This window comes from Sinohyriopsis cumingii, chromosome 15, assembly GCF_028554795.1.
Source record: "Sinohyriopsis cumingii isolate HCF-2022 chromosome 15, ASM2855479v2, whole genome shotgun sequence".
Lineage (NCBI taxonomy): Eukaryota > Metazoa > Mollusca > Bivalvia > Unionida > Unionidae > Sinohyriopsis > Sinohyriopsis cumingii.
The window spans coordinates 13201251-13226330 of NC_142975.1; the positions used below are offsets into that span (position 1 = coordinate 13201251).

A 25080-nucleotide genomic window follows, 5' to 3' on the forward strand; every position below is an offset into this window, starting at 1 on the left:
ACTGTGTCTATATTTTATTTATTTATATCACATACAAATTCACCTATTTGCATTTCCAAAATCAGTTAAGAAAAAAAACGTCTATTGACGGAAAGAATGAACTTTGCACATTCCTGTCCATTGTGTCCGCTACAAATTATAGTTCTTCACATTTTGCGGCTAGTGCAAATCAGTCTTCTTTGCAACTTGAAAAGTTGTTTCTTTCTTATGCATGAAAGAGGGTTTGAATGAAGAAAGTTGTATACCACAAACACGGGGTTAGACTAGCTACTTGAACGCACAACATTTCACGTCCCGGCAAGCGGGAAATATAAATTAAGCGAAATGACAAAGCAACATGAGGTAATTCAAACATTTATATATAAGTGCAGTTGATCGAAGTCACCTTTATGATTTCATTAGCATTGCTACCCATCATACAATTGTTTATATTCTACATGTCTATCTTTCTCCATAGGTAAAGAGACATCATTGCATGATTGCAGGACAGTCGAAAATCTACCAGGCTCGCTTTTTCACGTATCTTCCCACAAACAATGAGAGAGAGAGAGAGAGAGAGCGGGTCGAGGGGGAGGGGTACTGGTAGTGCTTACCATAAATACATTTTTGTATTGCCCATCCCTATGATTCTTTGCTGTCTGATTAGTTTCTGAGTAAGAGAAAACGTTGGTGGGGAGAGTGACCTTCTAACATTTTAATATTAAATGATCTGTTTTCTAAAATGTTAATAGGTTTTATAAAATGGGAAGGAAAAGAAACAAGGCTATAAATAGATTGCAGTATATGTATTTCTCCCAACCAACACAACAGCATTATTGTAACTTTGTATCACTGGTCATGTGAACAATGTATATTAAAATCCCATGGAACGTGTACACATAACCGTTATGAAAACTCATATTTTTGCAGGTTACTTGGTACAAATTCAGTTCTTCTTGTTTTTCATCAAACTCAATAGATTTCCCGTATTTTGTCCCTTATGAGAGAGAGAGAGAGAGAGAGATGATTTGAATGAATGCTTAATTCATTTAGAAACATGGATTATTTTTTCTCTCGTTATTTTCTTATCTTGCCAATGATTAATCAGTGGAAATTCATCACTGATCTAGAGAGCATAGAAAAGATGGCCTGCTGTAGAAACAATCTACAGCAGCAACAATATTTATATCTGCGTATTACTGCGCCATGTGCGGATCAGTATATATGCATTCAATGCTTAAGATTTGGCGATCTGATAATGAGTATCTATGGGCATGAATCTATACCGGAATAACCTAAATATTTGTTTAAAATAACAAAAATGTTCAGAAAATTATTATTAGTGTTTGGAGTTTCACAACAAGCAGATGTAACGTTGAACGTACGTCGAGTCAAACTGCAAACAACAAAGATCCTGATCTGCCATAGCATAACGCGCCTACAGTCCAGGGTCTATGTTGTTTGCTCTACTGATTGGTCCTAACAAACAACATAGACCCAAATCTGCATGTGCTTATGCGACGGCAGATCTGGGTCTGTGCAGTTTGCATTTGGACTCGACTCATGAGCGAGTACAGACGGTAACTTATTATAGAGTCACGGTATAATGGATTCGCTTTCCGACTTTTTCAGTTGCCATTAAATTCTGAAGTGTAATAATTCATACGAGAATAAATAACATGCCTTCGATAAAAAAGTTAATTGTATTTCTTATAGTGTTAAATAACAAATAGTGAAACTCACAAATAAGAAGGTATTGGGACTCATCGACAATAAGAAATGATTAGGCATTCACTGAAGTGAACATAAAGTTAGTTTTTCGTGATATTTAGAGTAATATATCACATTCATCAAAAAATGCCGTTTCTCTGTAGCTCATTACAAGCAAAGGCAATCAAATATTGTATAATAAAATGTGATTAACTGCACCAATTATATATAATTTGACAGTTCATTACGGGAAAGCGATTATTTATTTGTCCTGAGAAACCAATCGGGGAAAAGTATGAATTACATTATTTTGATAAGGTTCCAGAACATTGTTATGATAATACATATATATCACACATCTTACTTAATAGTATATGTTTTATCTTCTATTTCTTAATTTTAAAATAGAAATTTGCTATTTGTGCACATATAATCTTTATAATATCTGTGTTATTGTTTTATTTTTAGCTTTTAGTCACGCGAATCGTACAACATTCCGCTTTAAAAACATGGAATTTTAACACTTTTTGTAGGTTCTTTGAAGCAATCTAATGTCAACATATTGTTTTAGTTTCTTTTCAGCAGTCTAATGTCACCATATTGTTTTAGGTTCTTTTCAGCAGTCTAATGTTACCATACTGTTTTAGGTTCTTTTCAGCAGTCTAATGTCACCATATTGTGTTAGGTTCTCTTCAGCAGTCTAATGTCACCATAATGTTTTACGTTCTCTTCAGCAGTCTAATGTCACCATCATGTTTTAGGTCCTTTTCAGCAGTCTAATGTCACCATATTGTGTTAGGTTCTCTACAGCAGTCTAATGTTTCACCATATTTATTTTAGGGTCTCTAAATCATTCTAATGACATAACATTGTTTTATTTCATTTTAAGCAGTCATGCCCTGCCCTAGGGCAAGGCGAACGAAGCAACCGCCATGGGCCCCGCGCTTCTCCGCAATACAGTTTTGTTGATTGGGGCCCCGCGCTTCTCCGCAATACAGTTTTGTTGATTGGGGCCCCGCGCTCGTCCTTACTGCCTTGGACCCCGCACATTCTAGGGCCGGGCCTGTAAGAAGTCTAATGCACCTTATTGTTTTAGTTCCTTTCATCAGTCTAATGTCACCATTTTGTTTTAGGCTCTTTTAAGCAGTCTAATGTCACCATATTGTTTTAGGTTCTCTTCAGCAGTCTAATGTCACCATAATGTTTTAGGTTCTCTTCAGCAGTCTAATGTTACCATAATGTTTTAGGTTCTCTTCAGCAGTCTAATGTCAATATATTGTTTTAGGTTCTTTTCAGCAGTCTAATGTCACCATAATGTTTTAGGTTCTCTTCAGCAGTCTAATGTCACCATAATGTTTTAGGTTCTCTTCAGCAGTCTAATGTCACCATAATGTTTTAGGTTCTCTTCAGCAGTCTAATGTCACCATAATGTTGTAGGTTCTCTTCAGCAGTCTAATGTCACCATAATGTTTTAGGTTCTTTTCAGCAGTCTAATGTCACTATAATGTTTTAGGTTCTCTTCAGCAGTCTAATGTCACCATAATGTTTTAGGTTCTCTTCAGCAGTCTAATGTCACCATATTGTATTAGGTTCTCTTCAGCAGTCTAATGTTTCACCATATTTATTTTAGGGTCTCTAAATCATTCTAATGACATAACATTGTTTTATTTCATTTTAAGCAGTCATGCCCTGCCCTAGGGCAAGGCGAACGAAGCAACCGCCATGGGCCCCGCGCTTCTCCGCAATACAGTTTTGTTGATTGGGGCCTTGCGCTCATCGCTTGCTGCCTTGGACCCCGCACATTCTAGGGCTGAGCCTGTAAGAAGTCTAATGCACCTTATTGTTTTAGCTCTTTTCATCAGTCTAATGTCACCATTTTGTTGTAGCTTCTTTTAAGTAGTCTAATGTCACCATTTTGTTGTAGCTTCTTTTAAGTAGTCTAATGTCACCATTTTGTTGTAGCTTCTTTTAAGTAGTCTAATGTCACCATTTTGTTGTAGCTTCTTTTAAGTAGTCTAATGTCACCATATTGTTTGGGTTATTTTAAGCAGTCTAATGGCATCGTATTTGTGTTGCTGGATGCTTTAGCCGTTAAACTCATACAGACAATTATAAATCGGTCGGACTGCCTAACATTTTTGTAGCAAAAGTGGTAGCCACGAAACTTATTATTGGCTTCACATTTAATATGCACGTGCATTTGGTATCCTTTGTAATAAATGACATAAATCATCTTGGTTTTCATGACCATTGTGTTTTCCATATTATCACTGTCAAAGTTTCAGTAGCATATATCATTCCCATGAATCTGTCAAATAGAACTACGGCTGAATACGGATAAGGGGATGTCCTATCGGTAGTTTTGCACATTCTCACAGCATGCTAATAAATAAAAATTATATGGGAGACTACACGGCATGATTCTTGCGTTTTCTTTACTGTTATTAATGCACAAAACGCATTACCTATATCATAGGAATTACATAACTGTTGTCATATAAAAAACACCTGGGTAAATATGGATTTAAGCTAAAATATGCCGTTGTTTCAAAGTTGAATACGTAATCTCGTAATAAAAATGAAACTATTCAATTAGCCATTATTGGAACTATACTGAAAATGAAAAGGACTTCCTGGAATTATGTACTTAATGTGAATGCTAATAAATCATAGATAATAACTTAGTACTTGTATCCTTTTCTTATACTCTGTGGTTATCTCTTTTGAAACAAATGTCATCACTCTTCAGGCTGGAGCTAATAGATAATTTGTTTGAGGCTGTAGTAGCATTTATACAGTGTATCATCCCCTGAAATTATCATTATGAAATAACTCACAGTATTATAATGCATAATAAATCACAGCATTGTAATGCATAATAACTCACAGTATTGTAATGCATACTAACTCACAGTATTGTAATGCATAACAACTCACAGTATTGTAATGCATACTAACTCACAGTATTGTAATGCATAACAACTCACAGTATTATAATGCATACTAACTCACATTATTGTAATGCATAACAACTCACAGTATTGTAATGCATAATAACTCACAGTATTGTAATGCATAATAACTCACAGTATTGTAATGCATAACAACTCACAGTATTGTAATGCATACTAACTCACAGTATTGTAATGCATAACAACTCACAGTATTGTAATGCATAATAACTCACAGTATTGTAATGCATAATAACTCACAGTATTGTAATGCATAATAACTCACAGTATTGTAATGCATACTAACTCACAGTATTGTAATGCATACTAACTCACAGCATTGTAATGCATAACAACTCACAGTATTGTAATGCATAACAACTCACAGTATTATAATGCATACTAACTCACAGTATTGTAATGCATAACAACTCACAGTATTGTAATGCATAATAACTCACAGTATTGTAATGCATAATAAATCACAGTATTGTAATGCATACTAACTCACAGTATTGTAATGCATAACAACTCACAGTATTATAATGCATACTAACTCACAGTATTGTAATGCATAACAACTCACAGTATTGTAATGCATAACAACTCAGAGTATTATAATGCATACTAACTCACAGCATTGTAATGCATAACAACTCAGAGTATTGTAATGCATAATAACTCACAGTATTGTAATGCATAATAAATCACAGTATTGTAATGCATAATAACTCACAGTATTGTAATGCATAACAACTCACAGTATTGTAATGCATACTAACTCACAGTATTGTAATGCATAACAACTCACAGTATTATAATGCATACTAACTCACAGTATTGTAATGCATAACAACTCACAGTATTGTAATGCATAATAACTCACAGTATTGTAATGCATAATAACTCACAGTATTGTAATGCATACTAACTCACAGTATTGTAATGCATACTAACTCACAGTATTGTAATGCATAACAACTCACAGTATTGTAATGCATAACAACTCACAGTATTGTAATGCATAATAACTCACAGTATTATAATGCATAAAAACTCACAGTATTATTATGCATAATGAATCACAGTATTGTAATGCATAATAAATCACAGTATTGTAATGCATAATGAGGTATCGTGCTGTGAAGTTAAAATATTATGAATTTTAAGGTGTTGATAACATATGCACACAAAAATGAAGCCGATATATATATATATATATATATATATATATATATATATATATATATATATATATATATATATATATATATACAGTTGGCTCCCATGAGGAGAATAAATCTTGCTGGAAAATGGGGTTAACGGACACAATATACAGATAGTGAATAAACTCTATCATAATACCTCATTTATGAAAATAACGTAAAACTCTATCTGTTCTAGATCAATCGCTCTCAAAGTATTGGTACATCATCGACATGGGCACGTTGATCAAGTCTTAATATGTACAAAAGTCTTTTTTTTACGAAAAAGAAATGTGCCCAATACGCTGTACTAAAATCTTGTTGGAACAAAGTAAAAGCGTGGATGAAATTATTGCTCTAAACAAAAATAGATATAAAACATATGATAAAATGGGGCATATTAAGATTTTGGAGTACAATATAAAATTTCAAAGGTTTGATTGCTGATTTTTAGCTATGATCTCTAATGTGTGATTAATAATGCAGCATGATGCATTTTCATGATAGAAAGCTATCTTAAACTGAATCCACTCAAAAACAAATTACAAAATATGCTTTTATGAGCATATCGTTATACTCTTTTATGTCATTCTAAACGTTTCGCTATATATTAACTTATAATGACTAGTTGCTTTATATATTAACTTATAATGACTCGTTTCGCTATATATTAACTTATAATGGCTCGTTGCTTTATGAGTAATGAAGCAATCTCAGCAGCAAGATATGTGCAAAAACAACATTAAAACACGACCGCTATCGGCTTGTTTTGGATTAACCCCTGTCACTATTGCGAACGCAGCCATTCCATGATGTCCACACATTGATTGAAGAGGAAAGATCAAAGTCGTGTAAAAACGACATCTTTGCTCTAAGAATTACACATTAAAATCCGTTAGCTGATGTAGATGGTTGAAAATTCAATTTGGAAGTTACCAGCAATGATATTGTTAACATGAGAATTCAACTCAAGTCGAAGATAGCACCAATGTTCAAACCTTGCCTAATCTATACTCTCAGGCATTGGATCCAGTATTAACCTGCTCTAATCTTAACTTTCCGCCATTGAATACTGTATTTACCTACCCTAATCGTTACTTTCCGGCATTGAATACTGTATTTACCTACCCTAATCGTTACTTTCAACCAGTGTATACGGCAATAATGAGAGATGTTTTCTTTTAAAATCGCGATATTTCAACCTTGCAATGTACCAATAACATGAGATGAATTCATTCTTAAGATATTGTGATTGTCGCAAGCTGTGGCCACACACACACACACACACACACACACACACACACACACACAGAGTCACACATACACGCACACACACACACACAAAAGATAAGCGGGAATTTGTTGTTTCGCTGTACCGTATATTTAGTCTTTTTCTTGTAGCAGAGCGAGTAGTGTGACGCGGCATTCCGAAGGCATCTGAAATATTTTGAGAATGCAATGATAACGTGTGCATCCATGCATCTGAAATTAGCAAAACAATCAAGTCTGATAAGATCTTGTTGTTGTTGTAGGGTTTAACGCCATTTTTCAGCACACGATAGGCTATACATGGCGGCCAGTATTAATGGTGGAGGAAGAACCCGGAAAACCCGCGGAAAGAACCACCGACCCACGAGAAGCTACTGACAAGTTTTCTCACATACCCACATTAGCCGAATCCGAGACTCGAACCCACGCAGACAGAGATGAGATGGCAGTGATCCGTAACGGAGAGCGCTATAGACCACACGGCCACTCGGCCCCCCCCCCCATAAGATCTAGATTTAAAACATTCCATAGGTGTGTGCGCGTGCGTGCGTGAGTGTGTGCGTGAGCGTGTGATTGAGTGTGTGTGTGTGTGTAAGCTTGTGTGTGTGTGCAAGCTTGTGTGTGTGTTGGATTTGTTAACGTAACTTTAACAAATTTTCAGTCATATCGCTACGATGTCTGCAGTGTGGCAATTTATAGTGATGTCTAACACTAAGCGATGTCTAACAGATCATGTCCCACCCAGTCACATTATCCTAACACCAAGCCGACCAGTCTTAAAACTAACCTATTAATGCTGAAGGCCAAGCGATGCAGCTGTAAATACCATTTTTTAAGTTGTTTTTTTAATAGGACACGGCCGGGGTTCAACCCGCGACCTCCCACATCCGAGGCGGACGCTCTGATCACTTAAGCCACTACTGCGCCATAGGTAAATGATATCGAAAAACTCCAAATGGCGGTACGATGAAACCTCCTTAAAGCGTTCTAATACTCCTAGCAAGAGAAAGAAATTTTTTAATTATGAAGTAGATGAGAGCGTTTGTGTTACCCAAACAAATTCTCTTTCACTACAGACATTCTGTTGACTTATTTGAGCGTTTGTGTTACCAAAACAAATTCTCTTTCACTACAGACATTCTGTTGACTTATTTGAGCGTTTGTGTTACCCAAACAAATTCTCTTTCACTAAAGACATTCTGTTGACTTATTTTTCTAGTCCCAGAATCGAAACCTTATAACAAAATATACATACAAGTACAATTTGTTATTTCATTGCTAAATGAAAAGTGATTAACTTTTAAGATACTATTTTTTTAAATAATAAATTGTAGAGACTATAAATTTATGAAAACTATTATTTCTAAAGCTGATATTCCATAAAATGTTGCCTGAGACTGGGCAGTTATTTAGCAGGGTCTCGTTATATTCAATGAAAATGTGATAATAATTACAGGATTTTCTAATCTCTAACAATTTGTACTGTGAAGCCATTTTGGTATGAGGCCGTTGTGAGGACAATACCGCTGTAGGCGTTTTTCTTGTTAACGTAGGTCGTCAGCGAAGCCAAATATGATAATAATATCCAATGTAATAAGACAATAAAATATGCCCAAAAGCGGTGTACGACAAAGCCATTTCAAGTTGCCATATTTGCACTTACAAAAAAAATTATTTTAGGTAACGAAAAATAAAGATATAAAGGTATATTTTGGAATCATTGTCAAACGTGTTCATCTCCTTCTGGATATGACTTAGTTCCCAAACTGAAGAAAAACACAACTTGCCCGCCATCTTGCTACCTATCTGCTATAGCAATATTTATTGACGGGAGTGGAAATTTAAAGTGTGTTAACTTAAATCATAGAAATAGTAATGCATCTTTATATACATTCACTTTAGCACTTAATAACATTAAAAATTAATACATTTTTATGGAACCAATGTCGGTGAATCTGGTTTATAAAAGTACAGGCAATTATTTCATGAAAAATAATTTGACACCCCACCCAACCCACACCCCACCAACCAACCCCTCCCAAAAGCCCAACACAAATTAAGTTCCGCATATATTTCCTTAATATTTTTTTCTACATGTTTGTTGAAGAACAGTACGTTAGTTATCAGTTCTGGTGCAGGACGGTCATAATTAAGTTAGTTACTATCGACAGTCTTATATTAGTTACTGACACCAATACTGTCATTCTAATGTTAATTACTAAAAACCTGGAAACAATCCAGGAAAAATATATAGGTTAAGTTGTATTTTCTGAAAATAGGCCCAATGGCATTCAATGGCGTAAAATTATGGTGATTTTCCGAGACTGGCCAGGTCACACTTGTTTCCTTTGCCATCCTTAGCAAAAAGTCAAGAAGCTGAACTCAATTAACGTTCTATTTTCTATTTAGACTTTTATTACTGCTTTCTAATAAATACAGATAACAGTCTCTATTGCTTACCAAATATCCTCTAAAAATGTGAGAGAGAAAAAAATGTAATGATTTTCGTACAATATTATGGAGCAGCCTGTATAAGTTCATCCTTTATCAAACTTCGGTTTCATTAGTATGAAAGCTACAGCACCGGAATCCTACTAGCATCATTTTAAACTGGAAGTAAAAAGGGAGTTTACAGCTTATGGTATAGCGTTGTGTTAGCCATTTCGGTGTCTGTCGGTCGTTGTCTGTCATTCGTTAACAGATCATTTTCAACCCAATTAATCAAACAGCATTACTTGAATAAAGGTATATTCATTTTATGAACAAGATACCAATTCACAATGAACTGTAACAGCATTTACTTCAAGGATGAAAAAGAAAAAAATAAAGAACTTTTATCTTCTCGAAAAACGTGATACAAACTTTCGACTAAATTTGCCGGAAAGCACGGTAACCTAAAACCATTTTTAAAACAAAACTATGGAGATTTTGTCGATCTCCCATTATGTATAACTGCCGAGAATGAAATGGCAAAATCATTAGACGACTTTTTCCTACAAACCCCAACTGATCTTGACCAGTTCTGACAGAAAGCATCATGACCAATGGAATTTGTCTTTGTATGAATGGAGTCGATCCGCCACCAAATGTGGCCACTTTGCTATGAATATAATAAAAACTATTCAATACATTCTTTACGAGAGTCCCCAACCCCATCCCACCCATCCAAATTTTGTCCATTATGTATCCATCAAAGACCATCGTCATACTGATAAACGGTTAATATTATTAACAGAAAACGGAAAAAATTATGACTTCGAACGAAATCTGCCCAACAGAATTGGGCTGAATTTGACGTAAAAATATTTCTTTTACAACTGACCCCAAGTACATACAACCGACCTTATATAACAGAAAGAATATTTGAAAGAAATTATCTTAACAGTGCTCGACAGTATTTAAATGAAGTGTGACAAAGCGCATCAGGGTACAAAGGTCTCCCAGTATTGCCGCTCAGCCCCAGTAGACTGAAATACAAACGAAGAAAAAATAGAGAAACCGAACAAAAACTGTTTACACGGTATCATCAATCAGCATAATTTTGAAGAAATTTCAACAGAAAACATCGTACTAGCACAAATGTAATGGTCACATCGTTTTGAATTTGGCTATCGAAGAGATGTTCAACAGATGAGCGATTTCGGAGCCAGTTGTGTCTCTTGTTCATGTGAGTGTTCTGGGGTTTATCTGGCGCTCTGGAACAATGACGCTATACACTCACAACAAAAGGCTGCAAAATAGCACACCAACTACCAATATTAAAATTGTTCTTGGTCTGAACACCGCCTGAGCAAAAAATTGCAAGTTTGACCAAGAATTCATAAACAGAAACTTGGTCTTGCCAATGAGAGGAAACGGTAAAATATGAAAAAAGATGGCGATCTCAAGCTAAAGTTCATCACCACAAATAAAAGCGTTTTGAGACATATTCCTTCTCTCAAACCAGGAGTAAATATTTTAGTTAGAACAATGATGTGATTCTACCGAAACGAAGCTTTTCAAAACGCGAACAATGCACTAAGTAGAGCCGCCACAAATGGGGCCCGAGAAAAACAGTTAAATTTCAGATTAAAGAGAAAAATAAACCTAATAGTAGAAATTCGTTTTCTTCGAGGCACGTAAATTATCCTTAATACATAGGATTAGTGAAAGAGATGTACAAGCATACGAACAGGTACTGGGACATTAAAAAAGAAAACAAGTACATACATTCTAAAATGTACATCTCTACTTTAAAGGGATAAATTACAAAGGAAAATCCGTTTTCTTCTTTCGATTTTCATAAGACACTAGACTCAGAGGGATAAATGTTTGGTCCACGTATGTACTGTCACAATAACAATATGGTGAGAAAACCATATTTGTTGCATCGACGGTGACCTTGACTTTCTGACCTTTTGACCCCTAAACGCAATTGTATCCTTTCTTACCCCAAGTGCAATGCATCTACAAAGATTAGTAATTTCAGAGAGTAGAAAACTTGAGTTATTGTGCAAGAATTTGGCAACAGACGGACGGTCGAACTATATAAACAAATATGTTCCGCATTATGGCGAGGGTATAACAAAACTCAACCATAAGTACGTACATGAAAACTATGGAAAAGCACCATTTACTTTTTTTAAATAAAACAAACAAACCAAAATGCCCACTTGTACGTAACATCAACCAGCCAGATTTGACCACGACATGATTTGTATAATTTTAATGACCTTTGTGTCATAAATAATTTCAGTCAGTTAAGTTCTCATGAACGTTTTTTCAAATTCTAAATTGATGAATGTTTTTTCTTCTTCCTGTTTTAGTATCGATGACTATATTTTTGACAGAGTAACATAATTTCCATAAATTTATAAAGCAATTCGTGCATAATACTACCTGTCAATTAGGTTCGATTATGTTCAAATGTTTTTTTTTAAAGAAATTGTTTAAAGGCGTGAACATCTTTAGTAATGACGACCATTTATCTTCATTTACCACACACTTAAAAAATCATTTATGTATATATTCGTATAATTTACTGTTATTTACCGTATTGCGTAAGTGTATGCACATACATACATACATACATACATACATACATACATACATACATACATACATACATACATACATACATATAGACAGACAGGCAGACAGACAGATGTGTCTCTGATTTGAATGTATTGATACATTACATTGCTTGGCTGCTAATACAAACTTTAAAGTTGAAGTGAGCAATAATTCTGAGCGCATTTGGTAAATAAATCCGTTTCCAATACACCTGTTTGTCAGTCAAGTCAAACTGCGAATATGTGCCCCAAGTGGCCGAGTGGTCTAAAGCGCTCTCCGTTACGGATCACTGCCATCTCACCTCCGTCTGCGTGGGTTCGAGTCTAGGATTCGGCCAATGTGGGTACGTGAGAAAGCTTGCCAGTAGCTTCTCGTGGGTCGGTGGTTCTTCCCGGGGTTTTACCGGGTTCTTCCTCCACCATTAATACTGGCCGCCATATATAGCCTGAAAAAAAGGGCGTTAAACCCTACACCACCACCACCAACAACAACAACAAAAAACTGCGAATAACATATGATCTGGCGTAACATAATAAGCCTGCAGATCAGGAGCTATGTTTGTTCTACTGACTACTCATTACAAACCTGGGTCCGTGCAGTTTGCAGTTGGACTTGTCTTATAAGTGAGTACAGACGATAGACACTCGCAATATAGTCAGCACATCGCATCAAAGTCTTAGATTGGCATTGATTTTTAACTCTATACGGATTTTTCTGTATTAACTGCGAAGAACGGACCATATTACAGAAATGGGCAGAATTTCATTGTTTACATGTCAGCAGTGATCTCCATCGTGAAATTTCCGACAGACTGCAAATCCAAACTTATGTTTCGAAGGTAATATACCTTTCCGTCTGGACACAAATCTTTTGTTGTTGTTGTTGTTGTAATGGGGTTTAACGCAATTTTTCAGCACAATATAGGTTATACATGGCGGCCAGTATTAATGGTGGAGGAAGAACCTGGGAAAACCCTGGAAAGAACCACCGACCCACGCACGAATCTTTAATATTCCATATTGGAGTAACTTTGTACATGACAACGTGTAAACGAGGGGGTGAGGATGCATGTGAACCGAAAAAATAAAAAGCGAAATTAGAATTCATTTTCCAGATACACATCGGATAAGACATCCCAAGTATGGCATCATAATGGACGATTGGTAGACCTGTAAACCTAACGATTTCGTCGATGATGAAATAGGGAATCAGATTAACAGTTGAGGAAATTGCTCCTTAATTCTGTGATCAAGAAATGTATAAGCATAACAAGTTGTTTTTAATCGATAAAATGTTCGTTTTATACAATTCGCTGAGATTTACGGAAATAATGGTGTTTTTTCCTCTCCAAATCTGTGGTTAGATTTAGGAATTTCTTTTTAACAATGGAATCGTCCATTTGACGCTATATTCAAGAAATCTTTCACCATGTGTAGCAGGCATCACGCTGTCTTGATAAAACCATCAACGTATACAAAAAATAACCCGTCGTTCTAAACAAAAAAGAAAAACAAACAAACAAAAACGCACTAGTTCCAGCTGATTTGACGTATGCACTTGTGTGACGTCGGTTGTCTTCAGACATCAGAATTGTAAGCGTAGCTAGAATAACATCTTGTGGGTGTTCGTATATTTGGCATATAAGTTACATACCTAATAATTATTCGTCTTTAAATAATGATATTGGACCGTTGCTCATGAGAAAACAATTACAAAAATAATCAGGCTAAAAACTTCCTCGTTCGTCATTGTGAAAACGTTTACCGAAGCAATCGGGTTAAACTTCCGCCATCATCATTCGGATAATTTGTCGGAGCAACTCGGCTTTTATTGCTCTGTCTGCCTCTAAGTAAACCGTGCATTATCCATATATTTCACGACTGGAATAAGGTGCCGTGTCATAATGAGATTCAAGAACAAATTAAAGTGAAAGAATGGGAAACATAATAAATCGCTTTATACAGCAAATAGATCAGAAAAGTTTTAAATTAAACTTGAAAATGCCTGACTCCATTCGGTATCCTTGAACTTTTTTGACTGGACTTTAAAGAGGTCACTTACAGTGATAATAATAATTCCTTGAAAGTAATGCTTCTGTGAAGAAAAGAAGAAAAACACTGATTTGCTGTAATAGCTTGAAATTTTTCATCATGTGTTTTGTTTGATACCCATGATGACATTCCACAGAAAAATAATAATGTTAATTAAATGGAATTCAAAATAGTATTCATCATGTATAAATTGTGTGTGTGTGTGTGTGTGTGTGTGTGTGTGTGTGTGTGATTTTAATTTTTTAACGTAGCTTTACCAATTTGTCAGTCATAGCGCTACGACGTCTGCGGTATGGCAGTTTATAGTGATGTCTAGCACAGAGGCATGGTGCCGCGGACCAGCGGCGTCACTGGGGTGGGTGGGGTGGGGTGCGGGGGTGCGGACCACACCGGGTGACACCTTCAGAGGGGTGATACCAAAATGACTGTCTATATAAAAAATGAATTTTGTGCAGGAAAGAGGTCCACGGGGGTGAGACCATGAGTTACCTCACTGGGTGATACCAAAGTAGTGAAGGGGGGCACCCTACGGACAATGGGAATTAGCATTACAGGGACCCCTGGGTCACTCTACGGACAAGGGAAATTTAACATGGAGAAAAATCGTGGGTCACTCTACGGACAAGGGGAATTTAACATGGCAATAAATCGTGGGTCACTCTACGGACAAGGGGAATTTAACATGGGATTTTTTTTTTTAAAAAATTTTTTTTAAAAAAAGGGGTAGGCAATTCAAAGACTATCTCTTTTCGAGAAATATGGCTGGCCCTGAAAAGGGCCTTTGGGTTTTCTTCTTCTTCTTCTAATTTCTCCTTTTCCTCCACCAACTTCTTATTTTATCTCCAACACTCTTTCTCTTCTTTTTTTTCTCCTTCTCTTCTTTCTTCTCTTCCTCCTCTTCTTTCTTCCTCTTCTCATTTTCCTCTTCTTTTTCAATTTTTTCATTCCATTCTCTCATCCTTATCCTTTCCTCTTCATCCTCCTTTTCCTCCTTTATTTCTTTCAACAGATCACTAATGATTACCTTCATTTTTCGTAAATTGTTTATCTCCATCTTCACTCTATGGGGACTATATGAGTAGTGATCCTCGTTTAGGTTAACCAACATTTGCTCAAACATTCCTAAATTGTCCATCACGTTTTGCAATTTTTCCATTTTGTTAAGGTGGTTTGATGCCATCTTCTTTTTATTCTTTGCAGAATGGTTTGAACAACTAATACTGTGGGTTCTTATACCAAAAGCGCGAACGTGAAGGAAAACATCCCCTAAAACATAAAATGGATCTTACCTAGATGATGACCGAACATTGCGCGGACGTGAAGGAAAACATCCCCCTACTTTCTCATTTCATATAATATAACCCTAACTATACTCTCCACATTTGCTAAGAAACCCATAATCTACTATTCACACCAACCTACTTCATCATTTACAAACACAAACTCACAAACACATACACTTCCACTATTAATAAAGAGTTAGTGTTTATTTTCACACTACTCTACCTACTTACATTGGCAAATTGATGGTTATTTCTTTTCTTGAGTATTGGGTAGCCCTGAAAAGGGCTGTTTTTTTAAAACTTCAGAGACCCTGGTTAATGGTGGCACCTTCCGGGTCTGGCACCACAGACACAACGTCTACTCCAATCATTAGTCCAATTCACATGACTTGTTTGAAGAGCAGACGGTGGGTGATTGGCTTCACTATCCCACTCCTCCGTTTGTGGAATAGTGAACACTTCTTCTTCCCTCTGTCTTCTTTGTCTTTGTTGTGATTGTGGTTCAGCTCTCTTTCTTTCATTCTCTTCTTTCATTTTTCTCTCCTTCTCCTCTTGTTCTATTCTCACTTCTTCCACAAGGGTCTCCGCAGTCAGCTTGTTCAATAGGTATCTGGCATACTCCAGATGCATCTGAAGTTCCATCAATTTAGTCAGTCTGTTGCTCATTTTTACTGTTGATCAATCAACAAGGGTAGCTGGACTGCCGAACGAGTTTCAATTTATAGTGAAAGCGCGGACGTGATGGAAAACATCCCCTAATAACATAAAATTGATCTTACCTAGATTATGACCAAAAAACAACAACAACGCGCCGACCTAAAAGAAACACTCGCTCACTTTTTTATGCTACCCATCACTTCAATAGACTATCCACATACGCAAAGCAATCCAATCTAACCCAAAATATACATCTCAAACAGCCCAAAAAACAAACATCATTTTAATCTACTATCCACACCAACCTACTTTATCACTTACAAACACAATCACACCAACACATACCCTCACATTTTTAAGAGAGAGTTAGTGTTTATTTTCACACTACTCTACCTACACATTGGCAAATTAATAGTTATTTCTTTTCTAGAGTATTGGGTAGCCCTGAAAAGGGCTGTTTTTTGTTTTGCTATGGCATTCTTTTTTCAGTTTCTAAGAATGCGATGTCCTCTGAGGATAGACTTTCTGGCAATAGGTCTGCTTCTTCGGAACGAGAAGAAGAATTCTTTGGTGTCGATACGACAATCGACAAAGCCCCTGTCAGCTTCAGGTTGCTGCTGCTGCTGCTGTTGCTGTTGTTGCTGCTGTTGCTGCTGTCTCTGAAGTCTGTACTTCTCTGTCCATTCTTCTTTCTCCCTGTTCATTTCTTCTCTGAAGAGCTCTTCTATCAGGTCTTCAGTGATTTTTAACATTCTCACATTCTCTATTTCTTCTGGTTTCGGTATCAGACTGTGTCTGACCCTATGCAGATTCACGTAGGCTTCGTTGAGCTTAGCTAGTTTGGAGCACATCTTCTTAGGAGGATGAGTCGACAATGGATGGCTAGACTGGGAACAACCTGGTTCTTAAAGTGAAAGCGCGGACGTGAAGGAAAACATCCCCCACACGGTTTTCGAGCCGCAACGTTCATGAGAGGGATAGTAAGAAATGAAAGAGCATCAATTCAACATTCTTATAGCTAAACAAACCACAAAGGCATTTTTTCAAAACACAACATTTTTTATTCAAAAATCACTTAACACTAAACAACAACTCTAACATTTTTAACAATAACCCAACACTATACCATCAAACAATTTTTTTCATAACACAACTTTTTTCTCAATTGACAGTCTACTTTAAGCAAGGCTGACAACGTTGTGAATGAAATTGTGATTTCCACTGTTGGAAATCATTAGGCCATTGATTGACACTACGTTTCCTAGCTTGAGACAAAAGATAAGCATAATGGTCACAAAACCATCGATCTACTTTCACATCGTTTCTAGCAGAAGAACGAGGATCAAAATGAGTCACTAAATGTTCTAAGGAATAGCCCAGGCTGCGATGATGCAGAAAATACACACAGTACTGTCCACACACCAAGGAATCTGTGCCTTGTAATTTCACGTTATTGAATCGGGTGGTTTGAGCATTTCTTCTCATAAAGTCGATGATATCGTCTTCCAAAGGCGGCAATCCGTACGAATCGAAATATTCCACACATCCTTCTTGAGGAAAGTAGACGGCTACCCAGTGGGTTCCTGGGAGATGACTGTCGTCCGTGTTGATCACGTAAGCTTGATGGTCTTTAGGTTTGCGATGAGGGAGTTCATCTTTAGCACAGACGACGGGATTCCAAGAAGACGTATACGAACTGTGGTTCAAAAGGTAATAAAGTTCCCAGGTATCCATTGTTTTGTGTTTGTTTTCTTTACAGGTAATAATAAGTCGTCAATTCGATCCTGACTTTTTGCTTGAAAATGTCTGACGAATAAACGGTTATTCGTTCTGTTTCTTCACTCTGATTCAGGAGAGCTTCGATACGATGGATCTCTTGAGTGGTTAATGGTGGACAAGAATGTTCACGCAAGTCTTTATACCACTGGTGCAACACGTCTTTGTTCGAGATGAGACTCCAAGCTTCGTCCAGATACTCGTCCAATTTTTCTTCTTGACTCAACATCAGGCATTTATCGTGTTGAATTTGACTGGGATGATCGTTTTGACATCCATAGCAATTTTTCTTGATCAATTCCGTCATTTTGTCCACCAAGTGTTTGGCAAAACAGGAGACTAAATGGGCTTCTTGTTCTGGCCATCTCGACTTCATCAAAACTTCTTCGTCTTTGTCTTGAGATTCTTCTCCTTCCACGGTCTCCTTACATTCCATCTCCAAAGTTTCTCCACTAGGTAAAGAGGGATAACAGTCTTCCATGGCTTTCTAATAATCTAGAATGACTTCTCTCAAACTGTTGATTTCTATGGTATTATCGAATTCTGCATACAGGATGACGTTCACTGTATAGTCCAGTTGCTTTGCAAACTGAAGTTCCACACGAATCTGGCCAGATTTTATAGGGTGGAAATGTCCCTCGTCGCTGCCTTGGTCTGGAGTGAAATCGAAAGCCCACAAAGCATAGCCTCCTGCATAATCGTCATACTCAATGCCGTGACTGGTGTTGGTTCCTAACTGACCGGTGGCTTCGTACAGGGACAAGCACGATCTCAAGTAATTCATCTTTGTTGGATCAAAGTCAGGTTCGAAAGGTCGGGTACACAAGGTCTTGCCATCACGACTGACTTCGACTTTCTTCACTAAAAAGTGTTGAAAGTTGAAAGGATTTTGATCTAAGGTTCCGTTGAAGGCTGAATTCGTGACCATACCAAGGATTAAACGTTTGGGTAACTGTCCTTGGAACAGATGATCTTCGGTTATGGATTGCAGTCCAGCTGAAATGGTGAACGTTTTCACTTCCACACGTCGGATGGGATACTTGGCTGTCGTTCTGCTCAACGTTTGACTGATGTCGTTTGCCACTTTGGGTAACACTTCTACGCGTCGTACGTAGAGTTTGGCTTCTTGGATTATGCTTTTAGGATTGCCAGCAGTTTTATTAGCTATCAAATGGAAAGCGGCACTGTTGCGATTCAGTCTCAAGCGGACATTCACCCCGTTCAGCAAATATTTCTCTTGCAACCACATGTCCAAATGCAAACGATCCATCAGTTCTAAACTTTTCTTGTTTATGATTTTGTCTGCTCTTGCCTCCAAGCCGGAATTGGATGAATCTGTTTTTTCTAACTTGCCCGCTTCGTCAGCTACCCACAGCACACAGGCATTGAGATGACTATCCTTGGCATCTATTCCGTACGTCAAGAGATTTTCCAAGTAGGCACGGTAAGGGTATGTATCCATGCTGCTGCTGACTAGTTTGTTATTCAAGTACAAATCCACTGAGCTGAACAAGGAATGCATGAAATTGTTGACGGGACCTATTTCGTCATCGTCTTTTACTCCATCACCATTCTTATCTAGAACTTGGACTTTCAAGTACAAGTAACTGCTATTCAAATCTATGTAATCTTCGGGCTGTCCTTTGATTTCAAACTCGATGGGAGCGGAATCGGTCAATGAGGAGATGGGATTAAATTCCACCCATTGGGATTCTTGCATGGTCATCATGGTGGGGGGCATGGCAAACAGATCCAGTTCCGTCTTGGAACAAGCGCAAGACTCTCGGTGCATCATTTTTTGTTTTGTGTTTCAATAATCGAAAACGTCTAAGTCTCGAACGGTTCTTCTTTTCTTGGCCTTTCTCGCTTGAAGTCTGGTGAAAGGGTGTTTTCTTCTTCGTCGTCTCTTTCTGCCTTGTCCTTGCTGAATGCCTGACTCGGTAGCGTGCAGGGCATTTATAGGTGTGTCTCGTTGGCCTAAAATGTCTTTACCCGTTTGCAGCAAGACATTTTTGCCAGCCCTCATGAAGGCTTCTTTAGGGTTCTGTTTGTCGATGATGACATTTTGGAGAAATTCTTTGCCTTGCGTCAGTGCCGCATCTTTCAAGGCGTGCAATCCGCGTGTCACCATCGGTTTCAAGACTGGAGCCACCGAACGAAAGGCCGATTTTAACATGTCTCCTAAACCGTGTCCTCGCTGTCGAGCCACCCCTTGGTACACTGGATACATGACTTACTTACGAGTCGTGAGAGAACCGTTTTCGAAAATGGAGTTTCACCGTGACTTTTCCTTTGGTGAATGGAATATCTTGTCCCAAATCTCCTTTTATAGTAATGTTGACCGTGTCCAAATACGACTTGCTGACGGGTAAATAGTGAGGATGGACAAATTCGCGGTGGACGTGATAAGTGTTTCCACCTTCCTCGTCAGCGTTCGTGGCAGAATCCACTTTGAAAGGAATGACACGCAGTAACGGTACGGAGGTGTGTCCCACCACGTTGTATTCCACCACATCGGAGTACACAAAGATCAAATTCAGTCCTTGGTTCAGTTCTACCGGGAAACGAAAATACTGGCCAAAAGTCACGTTGTCGTAAATGACTGGTAATTCGGGTGATGTTTTTTGTTCTCCTATCTTCCTCAGCTCCATGTCACCGCCCAACATGTCGAACAATTCGGGACAAAATATAATGGAGACGATTTTACTTCGCTCAAATTTCATCAAGAAGCGACGAGCTACTTTGTGGTACTCCAGGGTGACACTTTTGTTCTTGACATTGACATTGGTACTCTTAAAAGCTTCCCCAAACACGCCATTAAACTTGGAGGCTATGGCGCTGACCAAATGATGACCACTGAAATAATAGCCTGGGGGAATCACAAAGTTGTAGGTCCACGTTTTAGTTTTCTCATCATAGGTTTTATTGGTATATGTGCTACTAGTCTTATCCAACTCATCTTGCAATGGTTTGTCATGAACTTCCACCTTAAAAGTATTTTGATTGTTAAGGACATTGAGGACTTGGGTCGGGTGAATCATTTCTACTAAAGCCACTTCCCAATGGGCTTCGTGATCTAAGGGGATGGCTTGAGGTAATTTGGCCGTGTAACAGCACAACGTGTTGTGGGGAAACACCTCCATGGAACTGTCACTGGGTAAAGTTAAGTAAAATTGGTTTTGGTGACTCATAATTCTAGAGTTCTGTGGCTGTCCGAGGGGTTAGTGGATGTCAGAGGCGTGTCTCCGCCCAAAATGGGGTTCTGGTTGTGGATGTTGGAGTGGTGACTGGCACTGGCACTGGACACAACGTTCCCGTTCGAGGAGAATTTCAGGGAGGGATTGGGAAGCAGGTAACCGATGCAACTGCTCAATAAAATGGTCCACAATTGTTTGTCTCCTTGTTGCAAACTCAAATTGGCGATGGCTGCCCCGATGACACAATACACCACGAAGATTTGGCAGAAAAAGACGATTTGCGTTTTAGGCACACGTTCTCCACACCACACCCACAAGGGTTGTTTTTGTAAATCTTGCACAGAAGAACTAGGGGAAGAAGGACTGGTCGACGTAGCTGCGTCTGCTGCTGTGTGAAAGGGCATGATGGTCACTTCTTCTTTTTATAGTCGATGACTTGCGAAGCGTCGATCCAAGAATCGAAACTGGGTGGATATCCTTTCCAACGTACTTTGACTTCTTTGACACGTCGTTTGCCCACTTTACGGGTTCTGCGTTCGAGAATGCTTTCGATGTCGTACACGTCGTCTTCTTTTTTGGTGACACGTTGTAACTCGGGCAAATAAAACGTTCCTTTGAGTACTTCTCCGTTCATGTCTTCCAATTTATAGACGGCAGGATGACGGCCATGCACTCGTCCAGTGACGCGAAACAGTTCGGTCGTCCAGTTAGGTAAGTAACCTTTGTCGAAAGTGCGTTTGGTTTTGCCAATGCGCACCCAATCTCCTACGGTCAACTCTCCACTTTTCTTGGGGACAGCCCTCGTCGGGGACGTACCGAACAGGCGCTCAAACACCAGCACTTCGTTGTCGGGAGTCACGTCTTGCGGGGCACGTCCGATGCTTCGATGGTAAGATTGGTTGTACGCTTGTACCAGGTGCGGTAAGATGTCGATGTACTTCAGAGTGTGGTGATGCGTAAAATATTTCCACATGCGTTCTTTCAAAGTGCGTTGAAAACGTTCCACGATGCTGGCTTTGGTTTCGGGATTCTCGGTGGTAAAAAAATGAATGTCACGTTTCTTTAATTCTTTTTGGAAAGCTTGGTTCAGAAATTCGGTGCCTTTGTCCGTTTGCCATCGAAGAGGGCGACGACCGCTTTGTTTCAACACCCGTTGCAGGGCTCGCACTAACTCGCTGCTGGATTTGGAAGTCAAGGGCACGACCCAGGCAAATTTGGAAAAGACGTCGATGACACAAAACAAATATTTGTAACCACGATTGTAGCTGGCCAAATGAGAGACATCGGCTAAATCGGCTTGCCATTGATGATCGATGCCTTCCACTCGGGTGCGACTTCTGGCAAACTTGCGTCGAATGGGTTTGTGCAAAGTGTAGGTAGCTTGTTCTTGTAACCATCGTTGCACTTGAGGTAAACGGAGACTTTTCAGTCGCGTTTTGGCAGCACGATACAATTTTTGAACTCCTGCGTAACCTGCAGGATGCGAGGGATCGTAGTAAATGCTGGCTAAGACTTTTTCCATTTTTTTATTTTGTATTGGTGTGTTAATAAGTCACCCACTCTTCGGTGATGCTACTTTGGGTGGGTCGAAAGGGTGGTTTGGAAACGGATTTACGTGTCCGATGGGCTACGGGAGTAGAAGTCGAAGGTAGTGGTGGAGGTGGCAATGGAATGGCTTTGGTTTTCTTTTCTTTTTTCACTTCTGGTTTCCCTTCTTTCTTTTTCACTTCTGTCGAAGAAGGCGTGGACATCATCTTTTTAACCCAAGCTTTCATTTCTTCTCGTTGGGGTGTGGGGGACGGGGTCAACAAGGATCCTGCAATCTTACTCGAAATGGGAGCTGCTGACGGTGTTTGAAACACTTCGCGCGTCTCTTCTTCCTCAGGTCTTTGTGGGGTAGCATCTCTGGTGACGGTTGGGGATGACAGTAGTGGTGGTGGTGGTGGTAATGATGGTGCTGGACTTTTCATCAAGGTCTTAAAATCTTTTAGAGTGGGTAAAGCTGTTTCGTCTAAAGCTTTCTGGTGAAAGAGTTGCAGTCTTTGCAAGAGTTGACCATACTTTTGCGATTTTTCTGTTTCGGACAAATCTTGACGATCCATCAAGGACTGCAATTCGTGTTGTAACTGGGACATCTCGCTCAAATTGGGATTGGGAGGTAAATGCGGGGTGCGTTGTTCTTGCCACCGATGGTATTCCATCCATCGTTTGTAAGGCACTAAAGCTAGTTTTCGTCCTTCCATGGGGTTGTCAGGGGTCAATTCTGAGATCTTGGGACTTTCGAAGCCTTTTTATCTTGCTCCCATCAGTCCTCCCAACATGGTTCCCAAGACTCCTTTTAGTATGGGGCCTAACAAGAGAGGTAAAATGCCTCCACGTTGGACCAACATCTTCTTTTTTTGACGAATGGGAATTTTCTTTTGAACCATTTTCCGAAGAACGTGACGATGTTTGCCTAAGCATTGTTTCTGGTGTTTGGACAAAGGGATCGTGCCTTTCAAAACGTTCAAACAACATTCGCACACGGTATCGATGACCTCTTTGGAGGCCGTTTGAATGAGTTTTTTTCGTAGGGGTGGAGAAGCTTTGGACAGGACAGATAACATGTCCCCATGTTTGGCTAAACGTGGTGGCAGTCCTTTCCTTTTTTTTCCTTGGGGTTTTCTGGAGGGTGACATTTTTTTGCTTGTGGGTTCCGGGACATTCACCGAACAGACACTAACGTCGATGACTTAACGCACACCCTTTTATCTTTTTTTTGGGACTATCGCTTTGTCATAAAGGTAACAATGTTTTTCCGAAAATCGCCAAGGAATCCTCCCCTTTGTTGGCGCCTCTTTTTCTTGGAACGACTGTGTCTTTTTTTAGGGTAACGTCGATGCTTGGCTAAGCGCTTTGTCGGATGACGCGTCTGCCTTTGTCTCTTTCTTTTGTGGCTTTTTGGAGGTGACATCTTTTACAAGTTCACTGATACCCCGACTTGGTCACAGGTCTTTTTATACTGGAACGCGTCGCCACTGATTGTCTTTACGTTTTATCAGTTTGAGGACAGGCATGACACGTCGTGCAGGGGTACGTAACGGACTAAATCGAGCCAGTTCTTGCTTGGACAAATCCAGTAAACTTTGTAACATGCCCGATCTTTCTTGAACTTTGATTTTGGGAGAAGGTACTTTGTGAGCAGCAGCCACTGCCGCTAAATTGGAAGGTCCTGCCACTGGGGAAGTTCTTTTGGGGGTCATCAACGGAGAAGTTCTTGGTGTAATCAACGTCTCCAAGTACTCTTCAGTTCCTGGTGACATCAACGGAGAAGTGGACAAACGTGAGGCTGCCGGAGACACTGTGGCAGGTCGTGGCTTGCGAGTGTAAGGTTGCGTCCTGGCCGAAGTGCCTCTCTTGCGACTAGTTTTCTTCTTCTTCTGTGGACTTTTCTTTTTCTGGGGACTTTTTCTCTGTTTCTTTTTCTGGGGGCTTCTTTTCTTTTTCCGGGGTGATGGTGGTGGTGGTGTCTGGTAAGAGGAGGGTCCTGCCACTGGAGAAGTTCTTCTTGGGGACTTGGTCTTTTTCTTTTTCTTCTTGGGGCTTCGTTGAACTTTTGTCTTAGGGATAACTTTGGGGGCATTAGGATCCCATCTTAAGAGTGAGCGAATGATGACCCCTCCTAGAGTACCGCTCCCTCCAGGTTTCAAAATGATTTGTTTTTTGGTTTGAGTGTCGATGCGGGGATCGGCCAGTTGGACCAAAGCGACTTTGTTTCGATCGAAAAAGCGTTGGGTTTGATGAGGAATCTGAATGATTCCTTGGAGTAATTGACGTGCCGTCACCGTGAACCATCGTAAGACTTCTTTGAGACTAGCTTCTAAGACACGAGCTCGTGTTTGTGGATCTTTTTCTCGGCTGATGCCATACAAGGCACGAATCAATTTGACGGGAAGATGCGACTGAAGGGA

General features: G+C 39.0%; 1 protein-coding gene across 1 annotated transcript in view; it reads right to left on the minus strand.

Moving 5' to 3' along the window:
• LOC149781277 (uncharacterized) overlaps window positions 1-25080 on the minus strand; it is a 58792-nt gene that overhangs the window by 18912 nt on the left and 14800 nt on the right. The window lies entirely within an intron of this gene.